The 13,395-nt window shown below is 42.9% G+C and overlaps 1 protein-coding gene across 12 annotated transcripts in view; it reads right to left on the bottom strand.

The window, feature by feature from the left end:
• The window catches only part of BNC1 (basonuclin 1), a 212,186-nt gene that overhangs the window by 25,335 nt on the left and 173,456 nt on the right, over positions 1-13,395 (bottom strand). For 2 of the 12 annotated variants that reach the window (XM_056572157.1, XM_056572159.1), the window contains exon 1: positions 286-534. The exons of the other annotated variants lie outside the window; for them this stretch is intronic. The gene's annotated coding sequence lies outside the window, so the exon portion shown is untranslated. Of the gene's footprint in view, positions 1-285; positions 535-13,395 lie in introns of those variants that run through there. 12 annotated transcript variants of the gene reach the window in all.

The following is a 13,395-nucleotide window of genomic DNA, read 5'->3' as shown; positions in this document are numbered from 1 at the left end:
AGATGTTGTTAACCTCTAGTGTTCATGTCGCCAGAATGTGGTTGTATGGTGTAGGGTACCGCCGACAACCAACCCAGAAACGGCATATATTAAATGAGAGTCCAAAGTAGGTTTTGATGCAACTGGAACTTTACTGAAGAAGGCAGTATAACAGTTCTTACAGAAGCCAACTTCCACAGAGGTGACCAGGACACATGGAACTTGGACTTGTAGTGGTAATAATGATGATGCAGGTCACTGTGCTACTGTTATGATTTTGGTAGGGACAGTAGAGACTGCACTCACAGATTTGATGTGGCCGCAGACTTTTAGGCTTTGGCCTAGCTATTCTGGACTTGGCTTGTACAGGACTTGTGCTTGCTTTAAGGTCCAGGAAGTGAAAGCCAGAGTGGAGACTACAGCCCCTTATATATCAGGGGCCTGAACTAAAGCCCATTGGTAGCTGGTTGCCTGTGGTTACCTGTGCCTCTGGAACTCTGGATATCATGTGATCACATATCACATGACCTTAGGAAGGTCCTAGACAGTGTAAACATCCTAACAACCTTCATATATTACTTACATTCACTGTACAATACATATAATAGATGTACATACTTAATATACAAGAGAATACCATATAATGACTTAGGGGGCGATTCTGCAGGAGAGCCCTGTGGACTTGAGGAACTCTACTTAACCCCTTAAGGACCATGGACGTACTGGTACGTCCTTGGTCCTGCTCTCCTGATATAACGCAGCGTTACACGGTAACCCCGCATCATATCACGGCGGGCCCGGCGTCATAGTGAAGCTGGGACCCGCCGCTAATAGCGCGCAGCGCCGCGCGCTATTAACCCTTTAGCCGCGCGCTCAGAGCTGAGCCGCACGGCTAAAAGCGAAAGTGAAAGCTGCCGATTAACTCAGTGGGCTGTTCGGGATAGCCGTGGCGAAATCGCGGCATCCCGAACAGCTTACAGGACAAAGGGAGGGCCCCTACCTGCCTCCTCACTGTCCGATCGCCGAATGACTGCTCAGTGCCTGAGATCCAGGCATGAGCAGTCATGCGGCAGAATCGTCGATCACTGGTTTCCTATGAGAAACCAGTGATCAATGATGAAGATCAGTGTGTGCAGTGTTATAGGTCCCTATGGGACCTATAACACTGCAAAAAAAAAAGTGGAAAAAAAAGTGAATGAATATCATTTAACCCCTCCCCTATTAAAAGTTTGAATCACCCCCCTTTTCCCATAAAAAAAAACACAGTGTAAATAAAAATAAAAATAAACATATATGGTATCACCGCGTGCGGAAATGTCCGAATTATAAAAATATATCATTAAACCGCTCGGTCAATGGCGTGCGCACAAAAAAATTCCAAAGTCCAAAATAGTGCATTTTTGGTCACTTTTTATATCATTTAAAAAATTAGCCCTCCTACCGCCCCATACACGGAAAAATAAAAAAGTTATAGGGGTCAGAAGATGACAATTTTAAACGTATTAATGTAGTTATGATTTTTTCCAGAAGTACGACAAAATCAAAGCTATATAAGCAGGGTATCATTTTAATCGTATGGACCTACAGAATAAAGATAAGGTGTCATTTTTACCGAAAAATGTACTAAGTAGAAACGGAAGCCCCCAAAATTTACAAAACGCTGTTTTTTTTTATTTTTTTTTTCCGTTTCAACGTAGATTTTTGGGCAAAATGACTGTCGTCATTCCAAAGTAGAATTGGTGGCGCAAAAAATAAGCCATCATATGGATTTTTAGGTGCAAAATTGAAAGAGTTATGATTTTTTAAAGGCAAGGAGCAAAAAACGAAAATGCAAAAACGGAAAAAACCCCAGTCCTTAAGGGGTTAAGGGGACTTTAGGACTGTACAGAACCATGTTCTGTACCGGGACACCACAGATAATAATGCCCACATAAAAGATGCGATTAGCTGACATTGTCTTTGCATATTTGCTGGCTGAATTAATGGAGGCTTACATTGGCTCATGGTTGGGAATGAATGTATGTTTGTGGGAATGCTTATTTGCTCAATCATCAGCCTGTGAATCCCCTTCCACTCTAGCAGCAATGCTCTTGTGGTCCCTGACTGTCTTGTTTACTTTTTCTGGAGCAGGATGTGCTGTTCCACATGATCACTGCATGTAATCTGACTATAGCAGTGATCCTAGTATGTACAGTACATTACCACTGAGGCCACTGACTGGCTGCTGTAGCCACATGGGTGCAAGTGACTATCACTGCTGCAGCAAAGACCAGTGGGGACCAAAGAAGCTGGAGCGGCAGGTAGTTTAACAGGGGAGTAATCTTTGTCTTTTTATTTTATACCATTGACTGTGGTTGGTTTCATTTAAAAAAAACTTACAGAAAACCCTTTAAACCCAGACCTATAGGGTCACTTTTATTCTGAAAAGTAGCAGACTTGGTAAATTATTTATGCAATAACATATCCGCACACAGTTCTGAAAAGGTTCCACATGAAAATATAAAGCACCTGTGGGAACATTTCAGATTTCACAGTGCTTTGTCCAACATTCCCAAGAAGTGTATTCTGGAAACCCAACCTACCTCAGATTTCAATTCCAAAGCTGAAACACTGAAAACGAATCAATTTTCTGTGCTCTGGTTTATACACAAGAAAGCATACAGTCTCCCTCCAAACAGGTAGCCAAAAATCAATGGCATAAAAATGGATTAAAAAAATAGAAGTTTCATCAAAATATATATACTTCCCATTGCTATCAAAATGGCACCCACTGGGTGGTCTTCTAAATCTCGACCAGGTACATGATACATATAGTAATAAAATCTCCATAAACAATTGCTAGCTCAAAGCTTCCTTTATCAAGTCACTTTGATTTAAACTGATTTTATAGGACTTCTATTGAAAGCATTTCATTAAAACAGACCAAAACCCATCACCTGAATGACATGAGCACTGCGGCCTCTTCGCTTTATTCCAGACATAACTCCATTCATTCTGTAGAAGCTGACCCTGTATTGCAGCTCGTTTTAAATGTAACGTTGCTACCAAATGTACAGAGCTGTGTCTGACATGAAGTGAAGAGGCCTCAGTACTGATCAGCTTGTGATCAGTTGGACCTCAACCAATTAGATATTGATAGCCTATGCTTACAACAGGCTACCAACATAAAAGTCCAGGCTACCACAAACAAATGTCCAAAAGTTTGTGTAATAAAAAAATAAATAATAATAATAATAAATATATATATATATATATATATATATATATATATATATATATACATACACACACACACACAAACACCATTATACAGTAAAAGACAACTCTACTTTTGACCTTGGCTTCACAAATCCCAGTGTCCTCCCATAGTACTTAGAATTAACATAGCCATGAACTGGTGGCAGGCATCAGAAGGTGGTAAACACAGTCTCTTTTAGGAAAGGTAAACAGAGACAAAAATCTTTACTTTGGGTGAGCTGATAATAGACCAGGAGAGTAGCAGAAGGCCCCACTTAATACCCTTCAGAATAAGGTCATGACAGGGTTGCACGTCTTGTACACTGGTAGTGCTCCTTTAACATCACAGACAGTCATCCAAGTATTGTCAGCCATTCAAGGGATTTATGGGGCACTTTAGTGTTGCTGAAGGCTATGAAAATTGAAGGGTACAAGTGAGAGTCAGATTACATCCTAAGGACACATATACTTGTACCTTTGAAAAGGTGCACAGAAAGCTTTTAGACATTCCTTTATTTTAAAAAGGACATCATTTGGTCAGCAGTGTCATATGGAGGAAATCACCAAGTCACAAAGATATTGCATTCCTTACTAAAGAGAAATTCTACCCAAATATCATCTTCCTTTGCAGCAACATGCAATGAGTTTTCCTATTTTATGTAAATAAAGCATTTTATGTACCTTGCAATCTGCCCTGCTCATATCAGGTTTACATAGGTGCACATCACATACAGTATTGTGAGCAGAACATTTTAGGTTATATTTTCTACCTCTAAATGTTAGTATTTTAAGGGAATCTCTCAGCTGCAATTCAAGTTTCAATTTGTTAACACTGTATAATACCAGGTAGTTAAGGCAAGGAGACACATGGTGCCTTTCATAAATTTATCTGGGCTTCCATAACTGAAAAGTGTTCCCTAGCCCCTGAAGTGCTGATGGCTGGACGCTTTCTCTTCCTGCCTCCCATCCTCGTCTCTGCTTGACTGACAGTCAGCTGAAAGTCTGTCTTCAAATGTGGTTCTTGTGCTGTGCACACATGCATACACACACCTGGCTTAGAAACCAGGCTCGGCTTCCAACTGACTGTCAGTCAAGCACAAACAGGGATGAAAGAAAGGAAGTGTTCCAGCCATCAGCATTTCAGGAGCTCAGAAAAACCTCCGACACATGACACCAGAGAATAAAGGCATTTTTCGACATTATGAAAGCACAGAGAGATAGAATGCATTCAGAAAGTCTTCAGACCCTTTCACCTGTTTTTACATTTTGTTATCTTGTTGCCTTGTGCTAAAATAAAATAAAAATAATAAAGACCCCCACCCCCCATCATTCTGCACTCAATGTGAAATGTTCAAAACCAAATTTTAGAATATTTAGCAAATTTATTAAAAAAGAATATCTAAAATTTGGATGTAAGTATTCAGACACTTTGCTATGACACTTTAATTTTATATCTGGGGGCCTCTTCGTTCTCTTGATCCTCTCTGAAATGTTTCTGCACCTTAATAAGAGTCACCAATGCATTTCAGATCTGGAGAAGGGTACAAAGAGCAAAGTGAAAATGATGAAATCAAAATGAAACTTTCTGGCTTCAATTTTAAAAGGGTACTCCGGTGGAAAACATTTTTTTTTTCTAAGCAACTGGTGCCAGAAAGTTTAAACAAAAATAGTAAATTACTTCTATATAAAAAACTTAATTCTTCCAGTACTTATCAGCTGCTTTATGCTGCAGAGGAAGTTATGTAGTTCTTTTCTGTCTGACCACAGTGCTCTCTGCTGACATCTCTGTCCATGTCAAGAACTGTGCAGAGCAGGAGAGGTTTGCTGTGGGGATTTGTCCTACTCTGGAAAGTTCCTGACACAGACAGAGGTGTCAGCAAAGAGCACTGTGGTCAGACAGAAAAGAACATCTCCACTTCCTCTGTAGTATACAGCAGCTGATAAGTACTGGAAGGATGCAGATTTTTTAATAGAAGTAAATTACAAATCTGTTTTACTTTCTGGAGCCAGTTGATTAAAAAAAAATGTTTTCCACTGGAGTATCACTTTAAGGATCATGTCTGAAAGAAACCAGGCACTGCTCATCACCTGCCCAATACATCCCTACAGTGAAGCATGGTGGTGGCAGCATTATGTTATTGGTGTGCTTTCCAGCAGCTGGGACAGAAGACTGGTTAGAGCTGAGGAGCAAAGCTGAATGGAGAAAAGTACAGAGATATTTTTAATAAAAACCTGACCCAGAGTGCTCTGTACCTCAGGCTGAGCCGAAGATAGACTGCTTTTTCCTGTCTAAATTTGTTGCAGAGAAAGTTGCAGTTGAAATATGTGCGACTTTTGCTTTAGAGGATTTTGGAACATGATGCATTCTAGTCTATTTTAGACAGAAAAAGTGACTTTTCAGCGACAAGTCGCATCAGCTGAAAGTACACTGAAATGTCAGACCATGCTGGAGCAGGTTTAAATACAGTCTAAAGCATAAATCCCGAAGTCTGTGCACAGAATTTATCAAGAGCTGTGCGCCTTTTGATAAATTAGGTGCACAATAGACCGGCCTAACGCTCAGTAGGTTGGTCTATATTGATGCGGGACATAGACAGCTTTGATAAATCTTCCCCAGTAACTCTAAGCACACAGCAAAGACAACACAGATTTGGCTTTAAGGGGTCCTTCGGCACTTCAGACATCTTATCCCCTATCCAAAGGATAGGGGATAAGATGCCTGATCGCGGGGGGTCCCGCCACTGGGGACCCCCCGTGATCTTGCACGCAGCACCCCAGTTAAAATCAGTCCCTGGAGCATGTTCGCTCCGTGTCTGATTACCGGCGACCACAGGGCCGGCGGCGTGTGACTTCACGCTCCGCCCCTCAATGCAAGCCTATGGGAGGGGGCCTGGCAGCTGTCACGCCCCCTCCCATAGGCTTGCATTGAGGGGCGGAGCGTGACATCACACGGGGGCGGAGGCGTGACGTCACACGCCGCCTGCCCCGTGGTCACCGGTAATCAGACCCGGGGACTGATTTTTAACTGGGGTGCTGCGTGCAAGTTCACGGGGGTCCCCAGCGGCGGGGCCCCCGCGATCAGGCATCTTATTCTGTATCCTTTGGATAGGGGATAAGATGTCTAACCACCGGAGTACCCCTTTAAGGACAACTCTGAGGATGTTCTTGAGTTGCACCGCCAGAGCCCTGACTTGAACCTTACCGAATATCTCTGGAAAGACTGTTCCCATCCAACGTGACAGAGCTTCAAATTATCTGAAGAAAAAAAAAAAAAAAAAATAATAAAAAATCGCAGAGAACCCTCAAATCCAGGTATGCAAACCTTGCAGTAGCATCTCCAAGAAGACTGGAGGCTGCAATCACTGCCAAAAGTACTGAGTAAAGGGTCTGTCAATGCAATATTTTCCATATAGGGTACTTCACAAAGGATGGACGGGTGAACATTGAATTGTTTGGATATTAGCACAATGCTGCAACAAAAAAGGTACCACATGTCTCCTTTCCCTATCAGCTATCTAATAGTGTCAAAAAGTTCCTAGTGGAATTTCATCCGTGGATCCACACCACCTGGAATATGTGCCAATTATGTGCAGAATTTAAATTTAAATTTCAAAATCCCTTTGACTAATGGACTTTTCTGGGTGGAATTCTGGGCTTTTCTGAGCGCTGGGAGAACATACATACATATATTTATTTGGTGGAAGTTCCGACACATGAAGCAAGCAGAAGTCCCTTATTGAGATCAATGTTAATAGTGTAAATGGGGTCTAAAGATGTGCCAAATTTATCAAACAGCATGAGCCACTGTAATAAATCTGGCACCTTTGTAGAGAGTTTTAAAACATCTAGGCCAGAATGTATTGGAAAATTGCTTAACATTTTGGCAGCGTTGGATCACTGTGTGGCATTGAGTGAAGCAACATCAATATTTTATCTAATACTAGCTGAGTACCCGGCGTTGCCCGGTTTTTCCTTCCTAATTCTTGTTGGGGAGGAAAATCAACAAAGGAGAAAGATTTTGACTTCATATCCCGTCCTCATATATTGTAGTCATATCCCAACCCCATATCGCGTCCTCCTATCCCGACCCGTAATATGTGTACCAGGTATTATTGAAATATCTCAGCCGTACGGAAGTTATTTGGGAATACACATTTCCCATTGATTTGCATGAGACTTTAACCTTTTAAGGACGCTGGGCGTATGTGTACACCCTGCATCCAGAGTCCTTAAGGACGTGGGGCGTATGCATACGCCCGTGGGAATTCCTGTCCCTGCCGCTAGCCGGTTGGGGACTGGACCAGAATACCTGCTGAAATCATTCAGCAGGCATCCCGGCACATCACCGAGGGGGGTCCTGAGACCTCCCCATGTCGGCGATTGCAGAAAATCGCATGTCAATTCAGACATGCGATTTGCTGCTATTCCGGGCTGATCGGGTCTCTAGTGAGCCGATCACCCGGAAAATAGGGATGATTGGAGCTGTCAGTGACAGCCCCGATCATGCTGAGGGCTAGGAGCGAGGTCGCAGTGCTGCGATCTCCTCCTATCCCCTGCCATTGGTCAGAACTGATTCTGACCAATGGCAGGGCAGGACAGTGGGTTGCCATGGCAACCCCCCATTCTGCCCACCCCTGTATGTCGAGGGGAACGTGGGCAGAAGATGGAGGCCGGTACCTGGAGGAGAAGATGCGTGGGGGCCCCCGATCGTCGCTGGAGACTGCTGGATCCTGGCTCACGAAGGGAAACTACGGTGGGTGGGGGGGTGGAATGAAAGTGAAAGTAAAGTGATCTTTACTGTGGCAACCACTAGGAAGGCCAAACTGCAACTCCCAGCATGCCCAGACAGACAAAGGCTGTCTGGGCATGCTGGGAGTTGTAGTTTTGCAACATCTGGAGGGTCACAGTTTGGAGACCACTGTTACAGTGGTGCCCAAATGGTAGCCCTCCAGATGTTGCGAAACTACAACTCTCAGCATGCCTAGACTGCCCAGGCATGCTGGCAGTTGTAGTTCTGTAACATCTGTCCCTTCAGAGTTTGCAATTTTCTTGACATTTTTGAAAATTGCTGCTCTACTTTGAAGCCCTCCAATTTTTTATGTCCATTTTATGATGCCAACATAAAGTGGACATATTGTATTTGTGAATAAAAATAAAATTTATTGGGAATATTCATTTTCCTTACAAGTAGAGAGCTTCAAAGTTAGAAAAATGCAAAATTTTCAAAATTTTCATGAAATTTGGGGATTTTCCCCAAAAAAGGATGCAAGTAACGCTGAAAATTTACCACCAAAATAAAGTAGAATATGTACAATCTCAGAATCAGAATATTTGGTAAGAGCGTTTGAGTTATTAATTCGTAAAGCGATGGTGGTCAGAAATGCGAAAAGGGCTTAGTCCTTAAGGTGAAAAAGGGCTGCATCCTTACAAATGGGGGTAGTTAAGGGTTAAATTAACTATCCTATATTTTAAGTGGACATATAAGTAACATGTGACCAAGTATTATCGAAATATCTCCAGCCATTTGGAAGTTATGCAGTAACATATATTTCCCATTGACTTGTATGGGACTTTAAACAAAAACCCAGACCCTGGCAAATGGGGTGAGTAAGGGTTAAATTACCTATCCTATGTTTGTTGTTGACATATAAGTAACATGTGTGCCAAGTTTCATGTTAATATCTTTAGCCGTTTGGACGTGATGCTGGAACATTCACACACACACTGAGTTATATATATATATATATATATATATATATATATATATTTACAAGACTTCTATCAATGTTGCTAGGCTGCATATAATAGGTGAGATTTCTATTCTCACTTGTAGTTCACTAGCTTTTAAGCCCATAAGTTTCCTGTACGGGGCCACGGCTCTGCTGCGACTCTCCCGTGCAGGAGGCATGATGCCGCGTATCTGTATTGGAGAGGTGGAGATGCAGTGCTAGTGCCCCTGCTGCAACCCCCTGCAGCTGCCGCAGCACAGAAGCCGGGGAAACCCCTGCTTCCATTGCCGGTCCATCATGCATTAAACTATAAGCGCGTTTTACAGACGCGCCTATAGTTCAATGAGGCGCTCAGGCTTGGCTGATTGACTGAGCCCCATCAATCACTCTCGTGGCCTGCCAACATTATGCAGGCACCGACAAGAGACCTGTGCTTCCGTCCTCTGCGCTTTTTGGCCCAGGCCTTGAGCTGTGTAAGGGGCCCTAAAATTTCTGATGGCAGCCCTGATCATGAGAATAGAGGTCCTTTGTCCCCTAAGTTGAATGAGGAGACAGTTAGGCGTTCATGCAATTGCATAATTCAACTTAACACTTGATAGAGTTGTCTAGTTTAGAAAGCCTATTTTAATATACCCTGTTAGGGATGCTTATCACTTGGCCAGAGAAGCTACAAACAGCATCTCTCTCCTGTACTGCATTACACAGACAAATACATTGATTTGTCCATGTACAAATTCTCTTGTGGTGGTGGCTAGCGAAGAGAAATAGCAGAATTGTCCCACAGAGAAGGGTCCAGGGGGGACACTCTGTAATCTGTTACTTGTCAAGAGACTTTTACACAAGGTAGTGATTCTCCAAAGTGGAGAACCCCTTTAAAAGGGGTACTCCGGTGGAAAACTATTTTTAACCCCTTCCCGACCCAGTTTGTACCAGTACATCCTGGGTCCTTTCACTTTCTATAACGCGGGGCCCAGCATCTAGCAATGGGCGGGACCCGTGGGTAATACCACGTGGCACTGATCGCTGTGCCACACGCTATTAATGCTTTAGACGCGGCGTTCAAAGTTTATTGCTGCATCTAAAGTGAAAGCTAATAAGTGCCGGTTAGCACAGTGGGCTGCTCGGGATTGCCGCAGCGTGATTGAACAGCTGGAGGACACCACGAGGAGGGTGCCTTACCTTCCTCCTCCGTGTCCAATCGCCGAATGACTGCTCTGGGCCTGAGATCAAGGAATGAGCAGTCAAGCGGCAGAAACACTGATCAATGCTATGCCATGGCATAGCAGTGAACAGTATGAGAGATCAATGTACTGCATGTTATAGTCTCCTATGGGATAACAATGATCAATGTAAAAGGTCAGTGTGTGCAGTGTTATAGCCCCCTATGGGGGCTATAACATTTCAAAAAAAAAAATAATATATATATATATATATATACAAAATGGTGTTTTTTCTTACATTTTTACTCACAATGATTTCTTTTTTTCCGTTTTGCCGTAGATTTTTGGGTAAAATGACTGATGTCATTACAAAGTAGAATCGGTGGTGCAAAAAATAATCCATAATATGGATTTTAAGGTGGAAAATTGAAAGAGTTATGATTTTTTAAAGGTAATGAGGAAAAAAACAAAAATGGAAAAACTCACGAAGGAGTTAAAGGGGTATTCCAGGATTTTTTTTATTTGACTATACTACAGGGGCTGTAAAGTTAGTGTAGTTCATAATATAGTGTATGTACCTGTGTGTGACCGTTTTCTCACAATTCTTCTGGAATTTTCACTCCAATATTTATTTATATCAGCATACAAAATGACTGTTGTCTCAGATTTTTCCCAGTTTGCAATGCGGCTGAGACTGTCTGCTTCAATGGGTGGAGCGATCGCTTGGTGGGAGAGAGATCAATCTGCAACTAATGCAACAGCTGTAGGCACCCTGATTGAAAACCACAGGTCTTTCGATGGATGCAGCTCATTTATGTTTCAATAGGTGGGGTGGCTGATGTGGGGGAGGGAGGAAAATGGAATTGTGGGATTTGTAGACAAAAAAAGAAAAGTCAAACAGGAAATACCAGTTCACAAAAAGCTAGCCACAGTGTTATGGTAATCTCCCAACATAGCCATTTAGCCCCAAGACAAGCGCAGAACAGAAAGATACAATAATGTGTAAAATACCGTATATGATGAATGGACTACTCTGTATAGTGCCAGGGTCACTGAAGGTGTTTTTCAGTGCAATAACAATGCAGTGGAAAATTATTTTCTATTCACACACATTTAGGTAATTTTACAGTATCAATGTAAAGTGTCAGATATTCAATCTTCTTAATTATTTCAGCGGAGAAATATAATGCATTTTAATAAAGCAGTGCAGTTCTCAGACTCTCCACTATCCCCCCAGATCTCCATGTGTGAACCTGACCTGTAGAAATTTCACTGCTGACACATCTGTTGTAGGGTTAACTCCAGAGTTATGTCTGGCAAAGAAGAGGACTGATTTTAAGCAAGCACAGTCTCCCACAACAAAACAGCTCTGGTACGGATGTTCCCCAGAGGTGTGGCTTTTAATCCATAAATTGCAACACAAGTTTTAACAGGCAAGTCTGGTCTGTCACCAGGAGTTTAGTAATTAACAAAAAACATCTTTTTTCCTAATGGTTTATGAGAGATACATGTGAGCAAAAGCACTATTCTGCTTTGCAAAGATATCCATCTACTTGGTGATCCCTTTTCTGTTGCATCCAATTAAAAGAAGCCTATAGGCCAAGAGTACACATAAACATAACATTCCTCAAGTCAGGTTTCAACTTCAGTGATGTTTTCAGAAGTGCAGATAGCAGTGTGGAATAGGTAGAAAACAGGAAGATGCACTAATCACGTCAGAGCTGTCTTCAGAGGAATGGAAAATAAACTACTAGAAAGGCAGTATTCGGAATCGGCACAAAGGAAAGCAAGGTTCAGTTCTATAGCTCAGTAGTCTTCAATCATTAAGCTTTTCCGTCGTGGCAGCATAATGATCATAATAATGTAATAGATAACATGTACACATATGTCATGTCCCAGTACAGGGCATGGTCCTGTACTGCCCTTAGGCCTTGTCAGGTTGAGTCCCTCAGTGACCTGGGGCCTCCCCTGCAAGGTCTCCCCCTGTTGGTTTTATAAAGGTGTGTGTCACTTTAATGCCTAGACAGGAGGTAGTATAGAGGACCTGTGGGAGGTCTCAAGGACCTGTGTAAGTCTATCACATGTTATGTTATGCAGTCACATGATTTGTGGTCACATGTTCTCCCAGAGAGCACCAGCTTAACCTATGACCCGCAGCTTGACCAATAGGACGAATACAGCCCCCCACTATATAAAGGGGCGACCATTACAATTTCTCGGAGATCTCAGTGCAAGTGATCAGCATCTGGAAGACCCCAAAAGCTACAGTCATTCCAGTAAGTCTCAAGTCTATGTCTGCTGTCATTGAAACTAGTCAAGTCAAGTCTAATTTCAAGTCAAGTTAACTACAAGTATAACCAGTGTGAAAAACAAGCTGGTCGGCACCGCTACCTCAATACAGCCTATAAAGTCAGCTGCTCGCTATGCTGGCAAGCAAGGAGTTAAACTAAGCAATAGCAGTGATACACAGAGTACCGCTAACCTTCGGGTTCCCAGTCCCTCAGAGCAAGGTGTCCATACATAGAGCGTGAAAGGAATAACGGGGACATCACTCACCGGGATGCGGTACAAAAACTTCTTTATTTCAACAGTGCAGACATGCGGGTGGCACGGACATCAGAGCCGCAGCTTGGTCAGCTTGATTAACTACAAGTATATTGGTCCAGTAAGCTGCGAGATCCTCTGGGTCCTGGCCACCTCTCTGGGAATTCTGGCCTTAGCTGTGAAGATAATTACACCTGTCTTCTACTCAGTAAAGCCTCCGTTTGACAATAACTGGTTGTGGACTCTCATTTCACTTCTAGCAATTGGGATAGTGGAAAATCCGGGAGTGTGGTGTTCTGGAACCCGAAAACCACACTGACATCACAAACACTAGGGGTTAATTACCCTCCAGCCCCCAGGGTTAATACCATCTGATCCCACCACTCACACCACTACACCCGTGGTCCCACCATTTCACCCGGTGGTTCACCACAATCTTAGTCACGAACAGGATATGGTGTGTGCCCTAACCACTCAGCCACCCAGTCAAGTCAGGCCACCCATCAACAGTATATGGGTGTGTGCCATATAGAAGTTGCCGCAAGTCCTTCCCCACCCCATGTCTGAACTGTGTAATAAAAAACCGCATACAGTCGTGGAAAAGTATGCGCCAGCAAAGTGTATGGGACTGTGTTACAGAAGTTTGTTTTTACTGTGGCGCGGATAAAAGTAGTGGGGAAGGTGAAGGAAAGACTGTTAATTACCATTGCTAAGTGTGTAAAGTCCGTACCTGAAGGGGTTAAGTC

This window comes from Hyla sarda, chromosome 4 (assembly GCF_029499605.1).
Source record: "Hyla sarda isolate aHylSar1 chromosome 4, aHylSar1.hap1, whole genome shotgun sequence".
Classification (NCBI taxonomy): Eukaryota; Metazoa; Chordata; class Amphibia; order Anura; family Hylidae; genus Hyla; species Hyla sarda.
Note: the sequence above shows the minus strand (reverse complement) of the source record. Positions and strands in the feature narration are given on the sequence as shown.